The sequence below is a fragment of the Schistocerca gregaria genome, chromosome 3 (assembly GCF_023897955.1).
Source record: "Schistocerca gregaria isolate iqSchGreg1 chromosome 3, iqSchGreg1.2, whole genome shotgun sequence".
Lineage (NCBI taxonomy): Eukaryota > Metazoa > Arthropoda > Insecta > Orthoptera > Acrididae > Schistocerca > Schistocerca gregaria.
The window spans coordinates 828,730,831-828,753,908 of NC_064922.1; the positions used below are offsets into that span (position 1 = coordinate 828,730,831).

Consider the following 23,078-nt stretch of genomic DNA (forward strand, 5'->3'; position numbering starts at 1 on the left):
CACTCGTGGAATCCGCAGCTGGAGTTTGTTCCGCTGCTGACGGCGAAAAAATGGTTCGAAGGCTTTTTTGGATTCCCTCAGGAACTTCCCATGAATTTACGCAAATGCGTCATTCATTCATTCACTCATTCGGGGATATAACTGTCAGTTTAATCAAAATCTTGGGTTTGTCAGGGGTATACTCGTCGTCAATCAATTTATTTAATTTTGAGGTGCATATTTTACGTGTAAGAGTAAGGTAACTTTGAACCTCTGTATCGTGGAAAGGGACAAAGATATTAAAAAAATTCCAAGGTAGTTCGAGATCGGGCTGATAGTAATATATCGTAAAAACTGCAGCCCAGCCATCGGTTGGTTTCTGGACCGTTGATGACGGCAAAAATATAGTAAAAAAATCCTTTTTGGGGGTTTTCCGAGGAACCGCCCAGTGGACAACATCAAATGCAAAACCATCCAACCGATTTTCTCCACTTGCCTAAGCAGTCTGTTGGGTATACAAACAGTCCACAGCCCAAGTGTTATCAGAGTAAGCATGCTTTCGTATGTACAATGATTCATTATACATGTTTGAAAGTTAACTTATAATGTTATACGTATAATTTTAGATCAACAAATATAATATCGTCCACGTGGTTGCAGAAGGTACCTTACTGTACAAATACAAAATTAGAATGCGTTAAAACGTAATAATTAACCTAAATATTAAATTTATATCTGCATGTACAGGTCTGAATCTTTAATCTACTTACAGTTTAAATAAGGAATGACATACGAATTCGTGCACTTTGTTTTCTTAAGCAATCTAATAACTGTGTCAATGATCAAGTTATGAGCACAAATTTGTTAGCCTTCTAGCACACATGCAGGTTTTGCAGGGTGTGCATGCAGCTATAGTAGATTTCCGTTAACTGACATACTACTGTGAGTAGTACCGAACTAATGGGCCATAGGTCTTCCTTTTTAGTTATCTGCTTCCTGAGTGTGTCTATTTCTTCGTCGTATGCTCAAAAATTGCGAATGTTAGTGAAGCGCTCCCTGATAGAGACCTCGAGTACCCTGCTTTGTCGATAGCTTAATCGGATCCATTCATGCGACCAAACTGAAACCTATAGCCAAGGAAATGTTTCCAGCGTTCTGTTTTAGTACAAAGAAAGCAATGATAATTATAGATTTTAACGTTCCATCGGCGCTGGGATCAGATGTGCAACCGATTATCTTATTGACAAGGGTGGTTCAGAAAATGGGCAGAGAACCGTTTGCACACTGATCAGAACGGAATTAACGGTATTACTGGAATCATACATCAGTATGCTTGCATAGGTATCTGAAAGACGCTCAGCCAGAATGCGGAGACAGTGTCTTGAGCACTGCGCCATCTCTATCACCTTACTGGGGTAATTAGTTGTGATGACAGATACAGTCTGATTACTGTAGACCGCTTGAAACATTACACAGGCGGTATTTAAATCATGAACGGTAATCGACGCCAAGTATTAGAGTAATTTCCTGATACTGATTACTTTAGCTTCTTGTAACCTTGATTGCACTGAGGGTGAGAGCTAAAGCTTCAAAAACGTTTTTATCGTCTACGTACCAATAGGCACAAAAATTTTTAAACAATGTTTCTTCGAAATGAATAACCTAACTTTTTCTTTTCCACTAACACTTTTTGGTCATACATCATGAAGCAGATTACACACGTACAATCCCGTATCTACGGTGAAGCTTTTGTTTAAATGATGATTTAAGAAAAATTGACTGCCTTCTATAGTCCTACTGGACTCGACTATAAGGATCCCAAGACCAATATTAGATTCATCATCGCCGGTTTTCTGGTATGTCAGAAGGTTCTTTGTGCCTCCATTTCTGACGGTCGAGTGCTTCGTTCGCAATGTTATTGCATGTGCTGCCGCCCAGCACATCATACATGATCTGAAATCTCTGATTCCCTCGCCATCTGTTTCTTTCCACATACCCTTCTATGACTGTATCTACAAACCACTTATTTTTTCTTGATATATGTCCTATCTGGTTTATTTTCCTTGTCATTACGCTCTCATTTTTGCCCTAACCATCGAACTGTTTTTTTCCATTTTCCTTGTCTACCTTTCTTCCTCATTGTCTACATTTAAGACCATACAGGAGGAATCTCCACGAAAAACACTTTATCTAAATCTTTCTCCACACTGACAGAGAAAACTCTGCTTTTCTCCAGAAGCTTCTATCACCACTGTCACCTTCATTTTATTTTATGTAATGCACTTCGTACTAGAAGTTCTTCACGTGCTCCGTTTCTCCATTCAGTACTATCTTTATTATTTTATTTCCTATTAATGCCATAATTTTGGTTTTCCTCGTACTGATTTTTAGTCAACAACTCTTTCCTTTGGCTTCAATGATCTTCACTATTTCCAGCAAGTCTTTTTTATTCATTACTAAAGAAGAGTCATGTCACCCACTTCAACACTCTACTTTGCTTCTTCCAATTTTTACCACCTGTCATGGAAGGGGCAATGTTCGATCATATTCTCTAAACACAAATTGAAAGTAATAGGAGATTTATCTTGTTCCTTTTTTCCAATTCGATCTGGTTGGTACAGTCTGTATTAATTGATGGGAATACCAGGATGATTATTTCAGCGTTCTGTTACATTCACAGCTTGTGGTCTACTTCATGTGGCCTCATCATAGATGAAATCTTTCGTTTTACATCACTTACTTGTCTATGAAACTTCCAGCTAATTTCAGTACTCCTCCAATGTGGATACTTAACTAGCTGCCATTAACATCAGAATAGTCACTTACTACTTAGGTACTGACTTGTTAACTTACCTTTCTGTTTTACAGCCCACGAAGAGAATCGAGTTTCCAGTGCATGTTCCTCAATTTTTCTCTGTTCTGAGCTACTATCTCCATCTTCGGATCCTCATTGGTTTTCATTCTTCTGCATCTTTTGCCCATCGTTTCCTATATAATACAAACAATATTAACAAGTATTTAGCAAACCTGCGCATACAAGGTAGGTAAAGATATATGATATCTACTTGCACGATTAGGAAACAGTAAAGAAACGAAGAACACAACAGAAGTCCTCCGATGAAAAAGGTCGTAAGCCAGGCGTACAGTCTTGCTCATATACTGTTTAACAAGTATATCGAGGAAACAACAAAAGAAATAAAACTGATGGCTCAGAAGCAGTATTAAATTTCAGGGAGTGAGGATACCAGTGACAGAATTTGTTGATGACATGGCTCTGAAATGAGGATGTATTCCAAGGTCAGGTGAATGGACTGAAAATTGTGGTGAGCATAACTACAGAAGGACATTTTTTAAAGAAAAACGAAAGTGTTGAGGCAGTATTGAGGTCAGCTACAATCTAAATATCAAAACTAGAGATAGAAAGAACGAATTATTTTACCTACGCAGCATAGATGATGCAAGAATATAAAAAGCTGAATACCGTAGCAAAGAGAACGTTTCTCTTCCAAAATAAGTGTACCAGCAGTAAACGTAGGCCTTCAAGTGAGGAAGAAATTTCTTAGAACGTCCGTAAGCAGCACAGTATGTACGGAACTGAATCACGGGTTGTTGTGAAAACTGGTCGGTTGGTTGATTTGGGCGAGGCGACCAAACAGCGAGGTCATCGGTCCTATCGGATTACGGAAAGAGGGGGAAGGAAGTCAGCCGTGCCCTTTCGAAGGAACCATCCCGGCATTTGCCTGAAGCGATTCACGGAAATCACGGAAACCTAAATGAGGATGGCCGGACGCGGGTCGTCCTCCCGAATATGAGTTAAAACTGGAATGAAGCCAAACGAAGGGTCTGAACTGAGGAATTAAATATGGATGATGATAATTACATGGAGTAATAATGTAATAAATGAAGAGATTATCTACAGAATATGCGATGAAATGAAACTAAACTAAACTAAACTCCTCCCGAACAGGCCATGAAGGCCCAACGCGACTGACCGGCCGCCGTGTCATCCTCAGCCCACAGGCGTCACTGGATGCGGATATGGAGGGGCACGTGGTCAGCACACCGCTCTCCCGTCTTATGCCAGTTTCCGAGACCGGAACCGCTACTTCTCAGTCAAGTAGCTCCTCAGTTAGCCTCACAAGGGCTGAGTGCTCCCCGCTTGCCAACGGCGCTAGGCAGACCGGATGGTCACCCATCCAAGTGCTAGCCCACCCCGACAGCGCTTAACTTCGGTGATCTGACGGGAACCGGTGTTACCACTGCGGCAAGGCCGTTGGCTCAGCGATGAAATGAGTATGTGGAAAACAGAGACTAGAATATACATTATGTGATGAAAAGAATACGGACTCCTACGGACTGCCACAGTACACAGCTTGATTCATCACTCGAAATCACTTGCTTCCAGTCATTCAGTGGCTAGTGACGGCCTTTTTACATCACGCCAACATCCCTTAACAATAACTATAGTGATATGTGGCTTATGAAGAGCAGCGCAACGATTGTACCCCATTCATTGTGCTAACTGCATTGATGACAGCACTTTGGAACTCACAAGTGAACCCTTCCTCTGATTTTATGCGGTTTTCCAACCACTCTCTGCAATACTCTACAGTCCCTATCCGTCAGTACGAAAGGCCTGCCTGCTCTTGGTGTAGCTGTGATTGTTCTTTTGCGTCTCTACTTCACAATCAGATCACCATCAGTCGGTCTGGACAGCTTTAGAAGGGTTGAAGTGTTCCGGATAGATTTATTACTCAGGTGACATACAATGTCTAGCGGTCGTTCGAAGTCAATAAGCCCTCCTGAGCGACCCATTATGCTGTTACTGTCCTCTGCTGACACCACAATATTTCCCGCATCCTCTTATACTGGCGGGTCTAACTCTCATGACGTCTAGTAGTCAATTCTGCATTACATAGTGGTGTCTGGATACTTCTGAGCAGACAGTGTATACTACAAGTAACTGATGATATCGGCTGTAAGTGCTATTGTCAGACGCACGTGATTAGCGCAGGAGAGAAAAAGGAGAAAGCACCACAGTAACAGCGAGGAGAAAATAAAAGCTAAATGTTGACAGAGAGTAACGCCGCATACCCTATCGGGAAAAAAAAATCGCAACACCAAGAACGAGTTGTACGACATAAACGGATGTTGGCAGGGTGTTTCTATATCAAAAAGATGATGTCTATTCAGACTTCGCACCAGTCGCCTGAGAGCGGTGCTAGTGGAGCCACTGTGAGGCTGCAAATCAGGTTTGCTTTCAATGCACGGTGTTGGTTACCTTTCAGATTGGACGAGGTGGGTTGATCTCAGTCACGAATACCTTTAAGATGATAAAGACGCCATTACCAACAGCTCACAGAGTTTGAAAGAGGTCGTGAAACAGGGACACAAGAGGCTGGATGTTCCTTCTGTGATACTGCAGAAAGAGCTGGCTGGAATGTAGCCACGGCACACGACTGCTGGAAGCGGTCGTCGCGAGAATGTACGCTCGCAAGTTGACTGGGCTACTGACGGACACATTGCATTACTGAAAGGGAAGAACACTGTGTTCGGCGTATGGCTCTGCCGCATCGTGCAGCAGTAGTCTGACAAGGGAACCTCCCCATCGTATACCCCTCAGATTTAGTTATAAGTTGGCACAGTGGATAGGCCTTGAAAAACTGAACACAGATCAATCGAGAAAACAGGAAGAAGTTGTGTGGGACTATGAAAAAAATAAGCAAAATATACAAACTGAGTATTCCATGCGCAAGATAGGCAACATCAAAGAGAATGTGAGCTCATGAGTGCCGTAGTCCCGTGGTTAGTGTGAGCATCTGCCGAACGAGAGGTCCTTGGTTCAAGTCTTCCCTCGAGTGAAAAGTTTACTTTCTTTAATTTTCGCAAAGTTATGATCTGTCCGTTCGTTCATTGACGTCTCTGTTCACTGTAATAGCCATGCGATTAGTAGACGAAACGACGTGTCTCTCCAATGGGAACCGAAAACAGTTGGTCGCAAGGTCATAGTTCAACCGATTCCTCCACAGGAAAAAAACGTCTGATATATTCTATACGACACTGGTGACGGCATGTGCGTCACATGACAGGAATATGTTGTCGACCCACCTAACTTGTACACTTGGGGAATGGGTAAAAAGATTCTTCTACCTTGCCCGATTTAGGTTTTCTTGTGGATGTGATAATCACTTCCAAAAAAGTGATGAAAACATAAGAGTTTGTCACATAAACTGCAACAAATGAATGCAACCGGTTCACAGTCGCACTGTTTTGCCTGTGCTCTGTCAAAACATATGTTTTTAACGTTTTCAAATTTTTTCCTGTGTAGACCTTCAAATCCTTAATATGTCCAAGAAAATCTGAACATGTACTGGAATTTTGGAGAGCGAAGTTGATTATGTGTGAATGCCTGAACTTTGATAATTGTCTGAAAATAAAAAATTAAACTTTTCATTCGAGAGAATACTTGAAACAAGGACCTCTCGTTCCGGAGCAGCTCACGCTAACCACGGAACTACGGCGCTACTGACCTCACACTCTCATGGATGTTGCCTATGTTGCACATGGACTACTCATTTTGTATATTTTGCTAATTTTTTCATAGTTCCACACAACTTCTTCATGTTTTCTCGATTGATCTGTGTTCGGCTTTTCAAGGCCTATCCACTGTGCCAACTTATAACTAAATCTGAGGAGGGTGCGATGGGGAGGTTCCCTTGTGAGCAGCAGCCGGCACCACGGTGATACAACGGACTGTTACAAATCGGTTTCTTCAAGGGCAGCTCCGAGCCAAACGCCCAGAAGCGTGCATGCCACTGACCCAAAACCACGAGTTCAGTGGTGTGAAGCGAGAGCTCATTGGAGAACAGCGTGGAAGTCTGTTGTGTTTCCCGATGAAAGCTGGGTCTGCCTCGGTGCCAGTGATGGCCGTGTATTGGCTAGAAGGAAGTCAGTTGTGGACGTGCTACGAACCAGTCTGTGTGCTAGCCACATGGACCTACACATGGAATTATGGTCTGAGGTTCGAATTGGTATGAGAACAGGGGCACCCTAGTGCACATCCCACGCACTCTAACTACAGATAATGCTCTAAGGATTCTCGACATATTGCCTTGGCCTGCTCGATTACTACATGTCTCCAATCGGACACATACGGGACATCATTGGCCGACAACTCCAGTGTCATCCACAAACGACATTCACCACCTCCTCCACTGCCGCCCCCCCCCCTCCCCCACTATATTGGCGTATCAAGCGCAACAGGCTCTTACACCGGATATTGATGCACCAGAACTTCACATTTGCAATGACTTACCTTGCGCTTATATTAACCTGTGATCTTGCAATGTAAATCACTTAAATAAGTTACCTAGACAAATGTATCGCCGAAATTTCATAACTCGACAATTTTTTTTTTTTTTGATAGTGCGATTTTTGTGCCATCAGTGTATTTTTGCAGTATAGTGTTAAATACTGGTATTTCCGTATGAAATATAGAACTTGAAGGAAAGCTCAGCAGTCGATCCAATGACGGCGTAGATACATCCAGATTCTTTTGTTTCTTAAAGAGACCACAGCCGTCGGAAGACCGGGACTACTGGCGGCGAGCCTGTCTTGAAATTATCACCACTGCAGCAATAGTGCAACATGAGAAGCAGCATGAGCGAGTACCGGATGCAGCCAGATACATGGAGAAACGAATCTTCATTGTGGCAGGTAGCATCACCGATTTCACATGCCACATGGAAGGGAATAAATTAACAAATAGCAAAAATAATTACAGTCTCTGCTACACTGCTTTAGTTTCTTACGTCATCTTCCATCACGAATGGGTCGCTTAGGATCCTGCGAAAGCAACCGTCGTTGGTCTTCAGTGCAGGCTAGCATTCATTCATGAACGACGAGTAAGTTTGTTAACATCGCTTCGTCTGTCTCTGCCATTCCCCATTCTTTCTAAAAAAAAAAAACAACCTATTTATGTGACTTTTCCGATCTCATCTTGGTCCTGTACATTTGCCATCCTAATTCAAGATCTTTTGCTATCTATTTTTGTCAATTGCGTCTTATAATCTTATTTTTGATTGAAGTTTGAATCCGTTGAGTTAGTCAGGTTGGGTCCTTTATTTCTATACGCCCTAGGATTTGCATTCCTCATATATGCGATTTTTGGATTTAAGTATATATTTCTGCATAGGTTTTAGGTGCATATTGCATCTGCTACTCTTGACCCTAAGATTTTTCTCTTAATATTACTTTTTATTGGTTTTAATTGGTCTTTTAATGTTTTATACAGAGAGTTTGTGCCTATGATATGTACAGCAGTGTTTCGACCAGTGTTGTATAATGTACGGTTGTAGGAAAGCCATTTATGGTTATAAACATTTTGCGTTTGCTGACGTGCGGTTTATTCGGAAGCTTGTATTCTACGTTCATCTCTTCATTGCAAGTGATACATTCACGTAAGTATTTCAGTTCTTTATTACGGAAAACGTCTCAGGCTGTAGCTCACTCAGTGCTGTTTTGCTTTAGGCTGTGCTTCTGCTCTTGTTGCGAGCTACTCTTCGGCGGAGGGGACGTCGCGTGAGTGCGCCTGGGTTTCCTTTGAAGCGCTCCCAGGCAGCAACAAAAACCTCCGCGTCTGGGGCTTACGATAGTCTCCATAAAACCCTTTACGAGTGGCACCACTGAACATGGAGGTATGCGCGCAGCCGAGTCAAAACAAAAACAGCAGCATCTTATGCGAATCCTCTGGCACCCCAGGTGGCTGCATATTTATGCAGATCTCTCAGTGAAATCCCCGGTCTTCCTAGTGTTTCGTTTACTGACAGACTACACAAAATCAGGAAGAGGAGCAACATTCGTTAATGGATTTTTCAACAGGTTTCCCATAAATGTCATCCTTCTGTTGTTCTCTTGTTGTGTGTAGGTTACTTGTTTCTTTCTTTTATTTTGTCCTTCCTTAGAAAATTATTAAAACGTAAACCAGAGTCTGCCACTTCCTTCGCCAAAACCAGAATTTACACGTTCCTTCCATTTCATATTATCGTCCTTTGTAGCTTTTCACATATTCGGCTCATGCGGTTACTTAATCCTTCAATCAAGAGTTAGTATCTTATTGTTGTAGATAACTGCACAATACATACGTGACTGGAAAGCAAATGAACAGATTAAACATATACAGGAACCACAATACGAGGATAGAGATTAATGGAGAGCGACGCAAATTAAAATTAGAAAAGGAGTAAGACAAGATTCTTTGTAATCACCAAATTTATTTAACATTTTCATAGAAAAAATTGTGAATATCCACTAAGTAAAGACATCAAGCGGTAACGTGAACGAATGATCACTCAACATAAAAGGTTTTTGGGTCATATTGTTCTAAACGATGCACTCAAAACCATATGCGAAATATACATTCTAGATTTACGACAATGCAGAAAAAGTATTAACTTAAAATTAACAGTAAAAAAAGAAAATAATGACATTATTCCAATCAAAGATAAAGACACTTGCCATCCACATTGGAAGAAATGTAGATAAAAATAAAAATTTTGTTATTTAGACATATTAATTACAAAAGACAGAAATTTAGCATGGAAATCAGAAAAAGAACTGGAGTAGGAAAATGTGCTCTCACTGGAAGTCGTCTAGTATAGAAAAGGAAATAAATGTCAACCCTTTGATCTTGAGTATGCTTCTATATAGCTGTGAAACCTGGACACTGTTAATGACAGGCACAAAGCGCTTAAAAGCAAAAGAAATGTGGCTTTGCAGAAGACAAAGGAGCACGAACTGCACAGAGATCAAATCCAGCAAATATGCTTTCGAAGAAGTCATTTAACGAAAGAATGCCGTAGCACCTATTAAAAGAAAGTAAACGAAACCTTATGAAACCTTATTTAGGCACAGCAAGTTTTTTTCTCGGACGTAAATGAGGCGGACCATGACGTTCTTGGAATGACCACATCAACTCTGCAACACTGCAATGATGTAGCATCGCAGGATGGTCTGAACAGAGATACTTGGCAGAAGATAACAGAAATACAACAAAATGTGGTTATTAATTGATTCTTGTATTACTTACTACTGTAATAATAATAATAATATTTCTTACAATGCAGGATTTCCTGGCAGGAAATTACATTATAGCTATTATTACCAGTAATAAGTTCTTAACAAATACACTTACAAGTATTTTGGGAAAGAATACCAAGGGTCAAGACAAAAAAATAAATTAGTAAAATGTTTATTGGCAGTAATAAAAAGTCAAATTTACGAAGAAACGAATGCAAAATAGAGAAGTGTGTTTCCACCGACAAGGTACTGATGTCCTTTAAAATTTCAACTAAAGATGAAGTACATTTTGCATATTTTTAGAACTTATGCTACTTCCTATTGAAGAGCGGTTTCTTCTTAAAGCCAGAATGAAATATTTTTAGTTTATTCTATATTTGTGGTCATAGAGCCTATATTACAACAAACAGTAACCCGTTCGTTTTTACCTGAGGTAGAGAGAGAGAGAGACAGACAGACAGATACACGAGCAGCTCCATGTATTGAGATTCTCGTTTAGCCCAACGTGTTGGTTTCTGCAGGTTAAGTAACCTTAAAAGCTTTAATAAACGTCGGAATGCATGGAGATATATGTAGAAGGCCTTTATCCAAAAGTGAATGTCCAAAATATTGATGATGAGAACAGAGATACGTCGATTTAGGATATTGTATACTGGTATTTCGTTCGCTGTTGCCTTACCACTAGACTTTTGAAGTGAATACATAGAAATAAAATCGAAATGAAACATTTGTGTATTACAGTGTTAAGCATTTCACTTCAGTGACGGTCAAGAAACTGATTTCAGTGAGCAAGCCCTATGAGCTGAGAAAACTGATAGAATTCTTCATCGTACATTGCTTTCCCAAGAAACAATACGCAGTATTTCTCTATCGACGTATTACACTGGCAAGTCTTGTTAATCTTTGGTACAGATCAGGCAGCAGAAGTCCAGATGCCAAATCCAGAACTCGTGCATAGTATAACTATTCAGATGCGTCGAGCGTTTCCGTACAAAATAGCCTGCTCAGTGTAAGGTAATCTGCCACAAAGTCATGCTCCTACCACCGCATGGACACAGCGTTAGTGAAAAGACACGTAAAAACAGTTTTATATAATTGCAGTTGTCTTCAGAAACGTTAAGTGTTTGAGGAGGCGAAAAATATTGGTAGATTCCATTATATGTGTAAGTGATCTGAGTTATTTGTTCGTCCCTTGCAGACTTACGATAGGGTCTTCATTCGTCCCGTTTTTGCTGGGACATCTCGTTTTCTCCAAAATGTCCTGCTGCCACGAAAGTTATATGGGGCCGCTCAAATGTCGCGCTTTCTTGTGATACCACTTGGCTAAAGTGTTGTGCGCTATATTATAAACGTTAGGAAGCGCCATTTGTACAACTCGCTCTACGATTTTTGTTTAATTACCGTTAATGTTAAGCATTGTTGGTAGTATCGATTCATGTTAAGTTGTATTTTCGATTTGTTTACATAGTAAACTTATCCGTTTCCACTGTAGTAACCAAATCTCAAGGCGTTAAAGTGGATACACGACATCCTTAAATCTATAGAATTACTGTTTCATCAAACAGAAACGAAGGTACATTACATTTAACAGCAACATAAAAATTGAGTTTCCTGTTGTCACTGGTGGTGGAGAAACTGCAGAATGTATGTGTGTTTTCCTTAATGATCTCTTATCGGTCAGTGGAAAAAAGAGAATGAAGACTGAAACAGTGAAGACCTTGCTCATTGTCGAAACCCACTTTCATGAGGTATCATGTGTTCACTTTTGTGACAAAATGTCAAAGGAATGAGTATTTGGTGATAAAATACGTAAAAGTGAAAATTACTGTGACAGTACAGCATAATATTTGTAAAAAGTTATTTTGGATCATGTGAGTGCGTGATGCAAAAGTAAACTTCTACGTACCTTTAATTTTCTCAATACCGTTTGCATCCCTTTTTCGCTGATTGTCCCAGGTGTGTTCCTTAACTTTTCAGTAGTTCCATTTTTAATAAAAATAGAATGAACACCCTGACTTACAATCAATTACTAACTAATTATACAGAATACATTTGCTGTTTCACGATATTCAAGAAGTGCACGGCATTATCCCAACAGCTAAAGAAGGTCTCTCGTTTACCGTTCCATACCCCTATTTTGTTTATTGTTGCTCAGAACGTATCACAGTTTCCAAACTTTCTCACTGTCGTGAGTGATTTTCAGCATGGACAACTACTGTCATATGTGCCACATCGAACAATTTGGGGGTAATAATGATTTTCGGCTGAACTTAAATTAGAATAAATAAAATTAGTGAACAAAAGTAATACCAACATCTACTAACATTTGAGTACTGAACTTAATTCTCATTTAGGAAATAATCAGGCGTAGTGAAATGAATTGGGGAGAACTTACAAAAGCAATCGTTGCGAGAACAACCAAAATACGAACTAGTGGATGAATTGTGGGGACCTCCAAAAGAGAACAGAGAGAGTTACACGAGGTATTCTCCTGCAGTCATTTCAGTGGCACGGTTTCAAGGAGATAAGCATTACAATTGTATACTCGCTATACATAAAATATTGTTCCGAATGAAATTCGTCATAAATACTACATCTCAGTTTAAGCAAAAAATGTAATGCAAGCAGCTACAGTACTAAAATATCAAATGACAAATTTTAGATATTACAACAGACTTCAGTGGCTGTGAAAGGAGTTGCATAAGCTGCTAGAAAATTCTTTGATCACTTACCCAGTAACATAAAGTGAATTTTAAATACAATCTGAAATTATTTCTTCTCGATAACAGTTTCGATTCAATACGCGAATATTTAACTAAACTCAGATGTACCATGTTGTACAGTGGAAAAAATGTTTACTTGGTTCATAAATCTGTGTTGCATTTCCATCAAGAGCAGCGACAATAACCAAAATGTTCGTTTTTATGAAATTAAAGTCACTGAGCTATTTAAAAATTTGTAAGTAAAAGCTTGTAGCCAAACACACAATTAAATAAATATTTATAAATAGCCCGCAAACTGACTTGTCCCACTTACTGTCAATCCAAATCGTGCAACTGATCAAAACAACGTATAACTAAATAATTATAGGAGAATAGTTGGAAGAATCAGAACGTATGTTTTGTAAAACACTGCAAAATACTTCGAACAACTAATGTTTGAGACAAGTGAAGAACGGTATTATTGCCATCGTCGTATATTCTGCTTAAGAAATTTGGAAATTAGATGAGAGAGATGTGAGGCCGTAAAGATGTAAATACTGAGTCGTTTATCTCACGTTGAACTGAACAGAAAAGTGAAAGCTAAATAACCGTAAACACTCGCTGTCGTACACGTATACCTTACACATTTCGCTTTCTGGCTGAGGCACGTACTCGTTAGTACAAGGGCTATCCACAAAGTACATAACGCTTTGAAAATAAAGTATTGGAATTATTTTTATTTTATACAGATGAACGCCACACTTCAATACTACTTTGCTACATAGTTGTCATTTAAATTAAGGCACTTATCGTAGCGATGGACGAGCTTGGAAATTCCTTCGTCGTAAAATTCGGCCGCCTGCGCCTTCAACTACGTGGCGACTGTCTTTTGGGACAGAAAAGGTGTGATTTTTGTGGATTTACTGGAAAGAGGCACTACAATCAACTCTAAAAGGTATTGCCAAACTCTGCACAACCTCAGAAGAGCAATACAAAACAAGCGCAGAGGAATGTTGGGCTCAAAGATCTTGCTGATTCACGACAACGCCCGGGCCCACACGGCAAATGCCACTCGTGATGTTCTCGTATCTTTTAAGTGGGAGTTGTTTCCTCATACAGCGTACAGTCCCGACCTGGCACCGAGCGACTTCCACTTATTCCCAGCAATGAAGAAGTGGTTGGCTATGCAGCGTTTTGATGACGACGCACAGCTTCAAGAAGAGGTAACCACGTGGTTGAAGGCGCAGGTGGCCGAATTTTACGACGAAGGAATTTCCAAGCTTGTCCATCGCTACGATAAGTGCCTTAATTTAAATGGCAACTATGTAGAAAAAAAGTATTTAAGTGTGGCTTTCATCTGCATATAATAAAAGAAATTTCCAATACTTTATTTATTTTTAATTCCAAAACGTAATGTACTTTGTGGATAGCCCTCGTATATCTGATATTTACAGAAGACGCCTGCGTATGACCATGTAACGAAAACTAAAGCTAAATACTGTTCCCACTGTTCAGAAACAAAGAAGCATGCTGTTCAAGCAAATAAGGCCGTTTGTGAAGCAAACTAGAGCACCTTCCTTTCTCGGTACTCCACAAGAGATGTGGCCATGCGCAACCGCAGACCGTAGAACGAGTCCACGGCGCCTGCGCACAGAGGAGGGGTCGCGACGTTTGCACGCTCCTATTGTCTACTGGCTTCTAGCCGTCACACAGGCGCCAATACCAGACGTTGTCACGCAACCAATACAGCACGCCCATGCTCTTCCACACAGAATGTCGATGAACCAGCAGGCATACGCACTAATCCCTAATTGCCCACACTGTACGATATTGCTTAAGGTTCAGTATAGTGACAGCGAATCACTACACCGTAAACTAGGTGCTGTTTCTGAATCAGTTTTGCAAAACCAAATGTACAGTTGACGCTGTGTCATTATAGGCAGCAAATCCTGTTTACTCAAGCACTGAAGTGCTACCGATAACGCGCCGTAATTATCCTTGGGCAGATACACATATCCCTTTCATTTACAGCCAAATCAAGGAACAGATCTCGGGCGAAAACGTATTTGAATGGAACCTCGGTAGATAGATATACAGTGTCATTTTTTCCGCTGCCTACAAACACTATTGATTGATCGATGAGACGATACGGAAGAACACAAGTCTAATGAACTTATGTCTGCAAATGCTTGGTTTCCGTGCTAGAGACCATTTGTTCAATCATACACTACTGGCCATTAAAATTGGTACACCAAGAAGAAATGCAGATGATAAACGGGTATTCATTGGACAAATATATTATACTAGAACTGTCATGTGATTACATTTTCACGCTATTTGGCTGCATAGTTCCTGAGAAATCAGTACCCAGAACAACCACCTCTGGCCGTAATAACGGTCATGATACGCCTGGGCATTGAGTCAAACAGAGCTTGGATGGCGTGTACAGGTACAGCTGCCCATGCAGCTTCAATAAAATACCACAGTTCATCAACATTAGTTACTGGCGTATTGTGACGAGCCAGTTGCTCGAACACCACTGACCAGACGTTTTCATTTGGTGAGAGATCTGGAGAATGTGCTGGCCAGGGTAGCAGTCGAACATTTTCTGTATCCAGAAAGGCCCGTACAGGAGTTGCAACATGCGGTCGTGCATTCTCCTGCTGATATGTACGGTTTCGCAGGGATCGAATCAAGGGTAGAGCCACGGGTCGTAACACATCTGAAATGTAACGTCTACTGTTCAAAGTGCCGTCAATGCGAACAAGAGGTGACCGAGACGTGTAACCAATGGCACCCCATACCATCACCTCGGATGATACGCCAGTATGGCGATGACGAATACACGCTTCCAATATGCGTCCACCGCAAGTCGCCAAACAGATGCGAACATCATGATGCTGTAAACAGAACCTGGATTCATCCGAAAAAATGGCATTTTGCCACTCGTGCACCCAGGTTCGTCGTTGAGTACACCGTCGCAAGCGCTCCTGTCTGTGATGCAGCGCCAAGGGTAACCGCAGCCATGGTCACCGAGCTGATATTTCATGCTTCTGCAAACGGCGTCCAACTGTTCGTGCAGATGGTTGTTGTCTTTCAAACGTCCCCATCTGTTGACTCAGGGATCGAGACGTGGCTGCACGATCCGTAACAGCCATGCGGATAAGATGACTGTCATCTCGACAGCTAGTGATAGGAGGCCGTTGGGATCCAGCACAGCGTTCCGTATTATCCTCCTGAATCCACCGATTTGATATTCTACTAATAGTCACTGGATCTCTACGAACGCGAGCATTAATGTCGCGATACGATAAACAGCAATCGCGACAGGCTACAATCCCACCTTTATCAAAGTCGGAAACGTGATGGTACGCAGTTCTCCTCCTTATACGAGACATCACAAAAGCGTTTCACCAGGCTGGTCAACTGCTGTTTGTGTATCAGAAATCGGTTGGTAACTTTACTCATGTCAGCACATTGTAGGTGTCGCCACCGGCGCCAGCCTTGTGTGAATGCTCTGAAAAGTTAATCATTTGCATATCACAGTATCTTTTTCCTGTCGGTTAAATTTCGCGTCTGTAGCACGTCATTTTCGTAATGTAGCAATTTTAATGGCCAGTAGTGTACTTTGTTATAGAGACTGCGTTCTAATAGGCGCTGTACCATACAGGCACGGTTTCGGTATGCATGGTTCCCTTCTAGACGATGGTAGTGTTCCTCGTAAGTCATGCCGTACCGCCCTCCCCTGCCGTATTAATTGGTAATGTTGTGTCCAATTAACTTCTCTTGCTGGTGGATGTGATACAGCGTTGTACACAATGGTTCCTTATTCGAATCGAGAACTTGCCGCCATGGTGTTTACGTACGGAAAGACAAATGGCAACGGGCGGCTTCAGCAGTATTGCATCAGGAGACATATCCCCGTAGAGAACAAACACAGCATTCAGTGTATACAACTGTGTTTCGCTGTTTTTTCTCAGACAGAGTCATTTCAGGAAGCAGGAAATCGTGAAGGACGTACCCTAAATGTTCGGACACCAGACTTGGAGGAAAATGTGATTAACTCCTTGGAAGGCGAGACCCGTGTGAGTAGCAGGCAGTTGACCCGGCAGTACAGGGTAAGCCTACGACCGTGTGGAACATTCTCCGTAACAGTTGTTACTACCCTTATCACTTACAGAGTATTCAGGGCTTACTAGCGACAGACTTAGCACATTGGGAGCAGTTTTGTCACTGGTTTCCTCACCAGGCAACTACGATTCCGGGATTTGTGTCATCAATCCTATTCACAGACGAGGCCACCTTTACGAGGAGTGGTATCTTCAACTTTCACAACAGCCATCTGTAGAACAGTGTGCAGATCCCCCATGGTATGGTGACAGCGAAAAATCAGCATCGGTACAGCCGGGATTTGTGGGCCGGGACACTTGGCAATCGTATTTTGGGACGAGTCTTCCTTCCACATCGCCTAACAAGCCGGAACTATCGGACTTTCTTGTGCGTTGCTTTGCCCCGCTGCGGGAAGAAATCCCATTGATGATTTGAAGGGTTGTGTGGTTGCTAAGTGATGGTGCTCCAGCCCTCTTCGCCATTAACGTCCGGGCGCATCTCAATCTGTCTTCCCTGGTCGATGGATTGGACGTGGGCCCAGTTGAATGGCCTGATCGTTCACCGAATCTCAACTCTGGCACTGTTCGGATGTGGCATGGCCGATGCGAACGCATTGCACAGAATATGCCAAGACGCGTACACCCATGCGTTGAGACACATGGAAACCATTTTCAACACATACTGTAACCGTGGCTAGATGGCACAGCGCGTATTAGACAGCAGTCTCTGTAACAATGTATGAGTGAGTAAATGGTCACTAGCGTGGAAACCATCATCTATCAGTCGCTAGAGTGTGTACACGGTGGAAAAAGTCAACCTGAATACTGACTGTTCGGAGAACTCGGGTAGTGTAGTTGGTCCATACTTTAAAAGCGTGACGCGACGGGGAGGCAGAAAAGAACAATAACAGACTTCTAGGTATCAATTTTTCAAAACGACTGTAAGAGAGTAGGATTAGAATACGATCGGACACCCAATCGACAATGATGATTTTAAATCACTATAGTTACAATACAAGCGGTTTCCTTTTGTACGCAGCTTAGAAGAAACAAGGGATCTTTCAAGAAAGAATAAAATCATCATGTTCGCATCGGACTCACAGCGGAATTAAGGCACTGATGAAATGGACGCGTGGGTTAAGGCAACAGTGTTCTGCGGACCAACGGGATAAACCTACTTTAGCTGTATGTTTTCTTCTGCAACACCAGGACCCAAAATATGAATTAGTGGACTGACAAGCTGCAACTGTCACCCGGCAGTAAAGGAGGACATTATGGAGCACTGCTTCCTAATCTGACAAGTCAAACTTGTCACAAGTAAACGTAATCGCACAAGACACGCCCTACTGACAAAATCGCGCCTTAGTTTTTATCACGGGAGATTCTGCCAGAAACACATATTTATTCAATAAGGGTCGATATCTCTACTGTGACCGAGGTTCAGAAGAATATGTATACCGTAGTTTCTTCAGCTGCCACCAAAGACAGCATAACACCACGAAATGCATACAGGAGGTGGGAAACGAACGTCAAAACATTATTATCGATTATAGACCTAGCCGTACACAGAAATCTATACAATTTTTAGAATAGAGTCTGCCGAAGGTATAGACAATGTTTCAAGTACATAAATCAGCAGTTGGTTATGATTTATCAAAATAATCATACAAAATTATTATGCTTTATGTAATGATGTTTGTATGTGTAGATATGGCGTGTTGCGTTGTTCTGGCTATTACATTCCTCCAGAGGCATATTTCATTTATATCTGGATAAAACACGTGATGAGTGCTTGTATGGGTTATATTTGGCGCCCAATAAATTAATAAAACACAACTTCGCGGCATCTCAGAAAACTTTTGCACTATGCATTTGAATTTTGTTAGTCTCTGGTTATCAAACACAAATATGTAGTTCTTGGACCACAAGCTCCTAATGGGCACTGCCTCGAGGATCTACAGGGTGATTATAATTGAAGTTAAACTTTCAGACAGCTGTAGACACAACACCACTAGTCAGAATGACGTGGAATTGCAACAGAATATTATCGGAAAAGCGGGAAAACGTATGGCACATGAAAAATAAATAGTTACAAAATTTAAGCAATACATGGTACTGTAAGCACCATAATTTAATAGCGGTCGACTACAAATGACAATTGAATCATGCAACAATGCCTAAGGCTTACGTTTGACGTTAAACAAACTGTATTACTCAGTGTGCATGGTGTGAAGGTGTGATACTGTCAGTTACGTAAACCCGTCCGCCACGGCAAGGTCAGATCACGTCGGATGGGAAAAATCGGTTTTTAATTGTCCTGAGGCCAAAAACCGCATAAAAAGCATCAGTCAAAATCAAATCGGAGTATAAATTTCCGTCTGACTGGCGCTAAACATGTCAATATGCTGTCCACCGTTTTCTGTAGCAAGTTGAAATCGAGAAACAGCTTGTTCTACAAGTGATCGAAGTGTTTCCGTGGTCACGTTCAGAATGTGTTGCTCAATGAGTGCCTTCAATACAGCTAAGGTTGCAATCGGAACATTGAACACATCATCTTTCACATAGCCCCACAGACAGAAGTCACACCGAACAAGATCAGGTGAGCGGGCAGCCAGTCTGTAGAGAAATGGCGGCTGATAATTCTAGCACTTACGAAATGGCACTTCAGCAGCTGCTCACCTAGGTTTGCAATGTGTGGAGGTGCGCCATCTTGCATAAAAATGATCCCATCCACACAGCCACGCTGTTGGAGAGCTGGAATGACGAGGTTGCGCAAAGACACTCATAGCGCTTATCAGTGACGGTGCAGCTAACAGGACCGGAAGCACCTGTCTCTTCGAAATAATATGGCCCTGTGATAAATGATGCCGTAAATCCGCACCAACCAGTCACCTTTTCAGGATGAAGTGGTACTGGTTGATTTGTGTGAGGTTTTTCCGTTGCCACATTCGACAATTCTGTGTATTGAGTTATCCTGTCAGATGGAAGTGGGCTTCGCCTGTCCACAAAATCTTCCACTAGATGGTCAATCATTATCCACTTCCATGTGAGCAAGAAATTCTGAAGCATAGGTCTCTCTTGCTGGCAGGTCAACAGAAAGCAATTCGTTCACATGGGTAATTTTGAACTGACAGAAAAGAAGGAGAATTCGTAGGATTTTACGGACCGTGCTCAAGGGTATGTCCAATGTTCGGACAATTCTCCCAGCACTACACGTTCGCGCACCAGCACTCGTTTACTTCTGCATTGCTGTGGCCACTGCTTCCATTAACGCCGTATCAATTTGTTTCCTCCCTCTACCAGGTTACACACCAAAGGAATCCGTCTTTTCGAATTTCCGAATAATTTTCTTCAGGCCCACGGCACTCATAGGATCAACACCTTTTTCCAACCCCTCACTGTCCGAAACTTCTGCAGAGCGACGTGCGCAGTCATCATTCTTTTACCACAACTTTACAAGCAGAGCGCGATCCGGCATTGAGACAGTCGTGGCGAACGTTGCAGACGAGAAAGGAGGAAAAGCCGTGTACCAGACGTGTCATACTAACAGCAATGTGTCATGCGCATAACAGGTGTTTTCATTTACGTATTCTGACACATACAACGCCATCTATTGATCAATTTTCACACTATTTTTTTCCTTCTTCCGTACGTTTTTCCTCTTCCCGGATAATATTCCGTTGCAATTTGAAGTCATTATGACCAGTGGTGTCATTTCTACACCGATTTGAAAGTTTAACTATAACTATATTCACCCTGTATATTAGCTCTGTTACACTTCACGCTTAATGGTATTCTTAGCGAAATTGTTAACATAATACAGCTATGCTGTACGTACATAAAGCAAATGAATTAACTAATAACTGCATCCGAAAGATAAAAACACACAGGTTCCAGACAAAAGTAAACGAGTGCAACCACACCGAATTATTTGGTAATGATGTGAAGGGTGGCGACTACAAATGCTTCCGATTTAATGCTTAAGTTAGATCATTAAAACAGAGAATATAACGTGATATCCGTTTCATCAGTTTCAAGGGCGTGAAAGCGTTTATACCGACTACAACACAATCAAAAGACGACAGGAAAGGTGCATCGCGGCAGCTGGCAACATTAAAGGTAGAAATCGTTTGTTTTAAAAAAAAAGTATTATCAGTATGCGTGGTGGACATTTTGAAATGTGCACGCGTGCACTCAGACGTTCATAAAAGGATGGTACAGGGCTGCACAAGGAAGGAGAAAAAAAGAATCATTCCACCGTGATATAGATGTGAAATAGGCACCAAACAGAACGGTGAGTGGAACCATTAAGTCTTACAGCTTCGAGTAACATGTGCGCCAACAGTTGCTTTTAACTTAACAGTAAATGAAAAAACACCAACGATTGCGACAGATATGTGCTTAAGAGTGACAGTGTACTGCCATACTTGGACTTTTTTGATAAATACTATGTATGCCGACAATGCACAGAACATTTTCATTATCTCAAAGGAAGGAGAGAAATGATGAGTATGATACGTGGCTCACGCGAAAAAGAAAGGTACGTAGCTTAGCGTTTAACATCGCATCAACTACAAGGTTGTTACTGAGGTAGCACGAGCTCGCTTGCACAGGAAAGAAATAGACTGTAGTATTCTATGGGACGCAACCCAGCATTTGGCTCAATAGATATAGAGATTTCACAGACAGGTATCTGAAACGCGCACTTCCCAAATGCGAGCCTAGAGACTCAACTAATGCATCGCATGGTCCGGTGACTCACGAGAACTGCAAAAGTTCTACGTCAGTGGTTGTTACTGCTAACTGAGTGTTTTATTCATTGCCGCGCAACGGCGTTAATAAAGACACAGTTGTTACTGGCGGGAATGCAAATACAGGCTGGTCAGAGCGCCGCAATGATTAGCAGCATGTGCCGACTGCAAGTGGCATACAGCTGGTCAGGCGTGCTAACTAGACACGCACTTATCTCCGCAATCGCCTCTCTTTTTTCGGCCCTGTTGTCGGGTTGTAGCTACCACGCTAAACTCCGATTAACGGAGGCATAATTTCCTAATCGTTTCGCATCTCTTCGCGGGTTTAAAGCCTAAATGACCCGCTGACACAGAAAGCGGGGCAAATAACCCCCTCCCCTGCCCCTGCCGTTTGTAATGAATTCTGCCCTAATCAACTGTTACGGCGAAGCAGCATATCTGCGCCGAGGCGCGCCAATTAGCATAGTTAATTAAAACGCAAATGGCGCCACAAGTGGGGCGGCCTGCTCAAACAGCCGCCTGGCTCCGACCGCGGCGCGCTGGCCGGAATTATTCATCGCAACACGTCACAGCCGCCAACTCCGGCCGCGTTAGATATACGCCTTTCGGCCATTAAGGCACTCGTGTAACCGAGTTAAACACACATAGCGAACGCAAGGATAAGCAGACGGTGCCATGTCAGACCTGATCGAGTCTAGGAATACCAGCGGTTGAAGTAGTAAGTACGTCCGAGGGACACTCGTAAAGCTTTATCACCTCGAAGAAAATCAAGCTGCGATCGTGAGATTGGTGACGGTCCTAGGTATTCTCTGCATATTCGCTGTTCCATGTGACTTTTTTTTCCCCAATGGTGGAGAGCTTGGTTGTAAAAGCCTACTTTGTTGCTGTTCAGGAAACATTCCACCTCGAAAATCAGCTCGTGGCGTTATGGGAATGCCTGCCACGCAACGGTTTCTTCATCTGAGGAGAGAGAAAGAAATAACTGGGGAATATAGGAGTGAAACAAAATCTGATTCCCCAGAGCAGCAGCATTTGTGACTTATTTGTTTGCTATTTTCGTTTAGTCTGTTATCTATAAAATGGAAAAAACTGAATGTTGCACATGGACTATCGTGAATATAACACACAATCTGTAGTATTCTCTTTAGCCGCTTTTATGTCATCTCGTTATGTCTGCAGAGTTGTACCATGGGGAGGAAGGAGAGGATATTGGTTGGTGGCTAGAATCCTCGTTCTAGAACGCAAACTGCACGCAATTAATAACTGGGTTCTTTATTCATTAACAAAGACCTACTTAACCTAAGTTCCTATATGCTGTGGTGCAAGCTCTCTTCTGTATAGTCCACGTAGCCCCAATGCTGTTGAAGTAGAAGTCCACTATGTTCACTATAAGGTTGCTACAGGCTAAGTCTGCGGCTACGTCTCGGTGACGGAGCTGGATCTCACACGGTGTACAGGCT

General features: G+C 42.0%; 1 protein-coding gene and 1 pseudogene across 1 annotated transcript in view; one reads left to right on the top strand and one right to left on the bottom strand.

The window, feature by feature from the left end:
* Window positions 1–23,078, top strand: part of LOC126355613 (paired box protein Pax-6-like) — a 271,183-nt gene that overhangs the window by 65,978 nt on the left and 182,127 nt on the right. The gene's annotated exons all lie outside the window — the stretch shown is intronic.
* Window positions 4,140–4,257, bottom strand: LOC126356552 (5S ribosomal RNA; annotated as a pseudogene).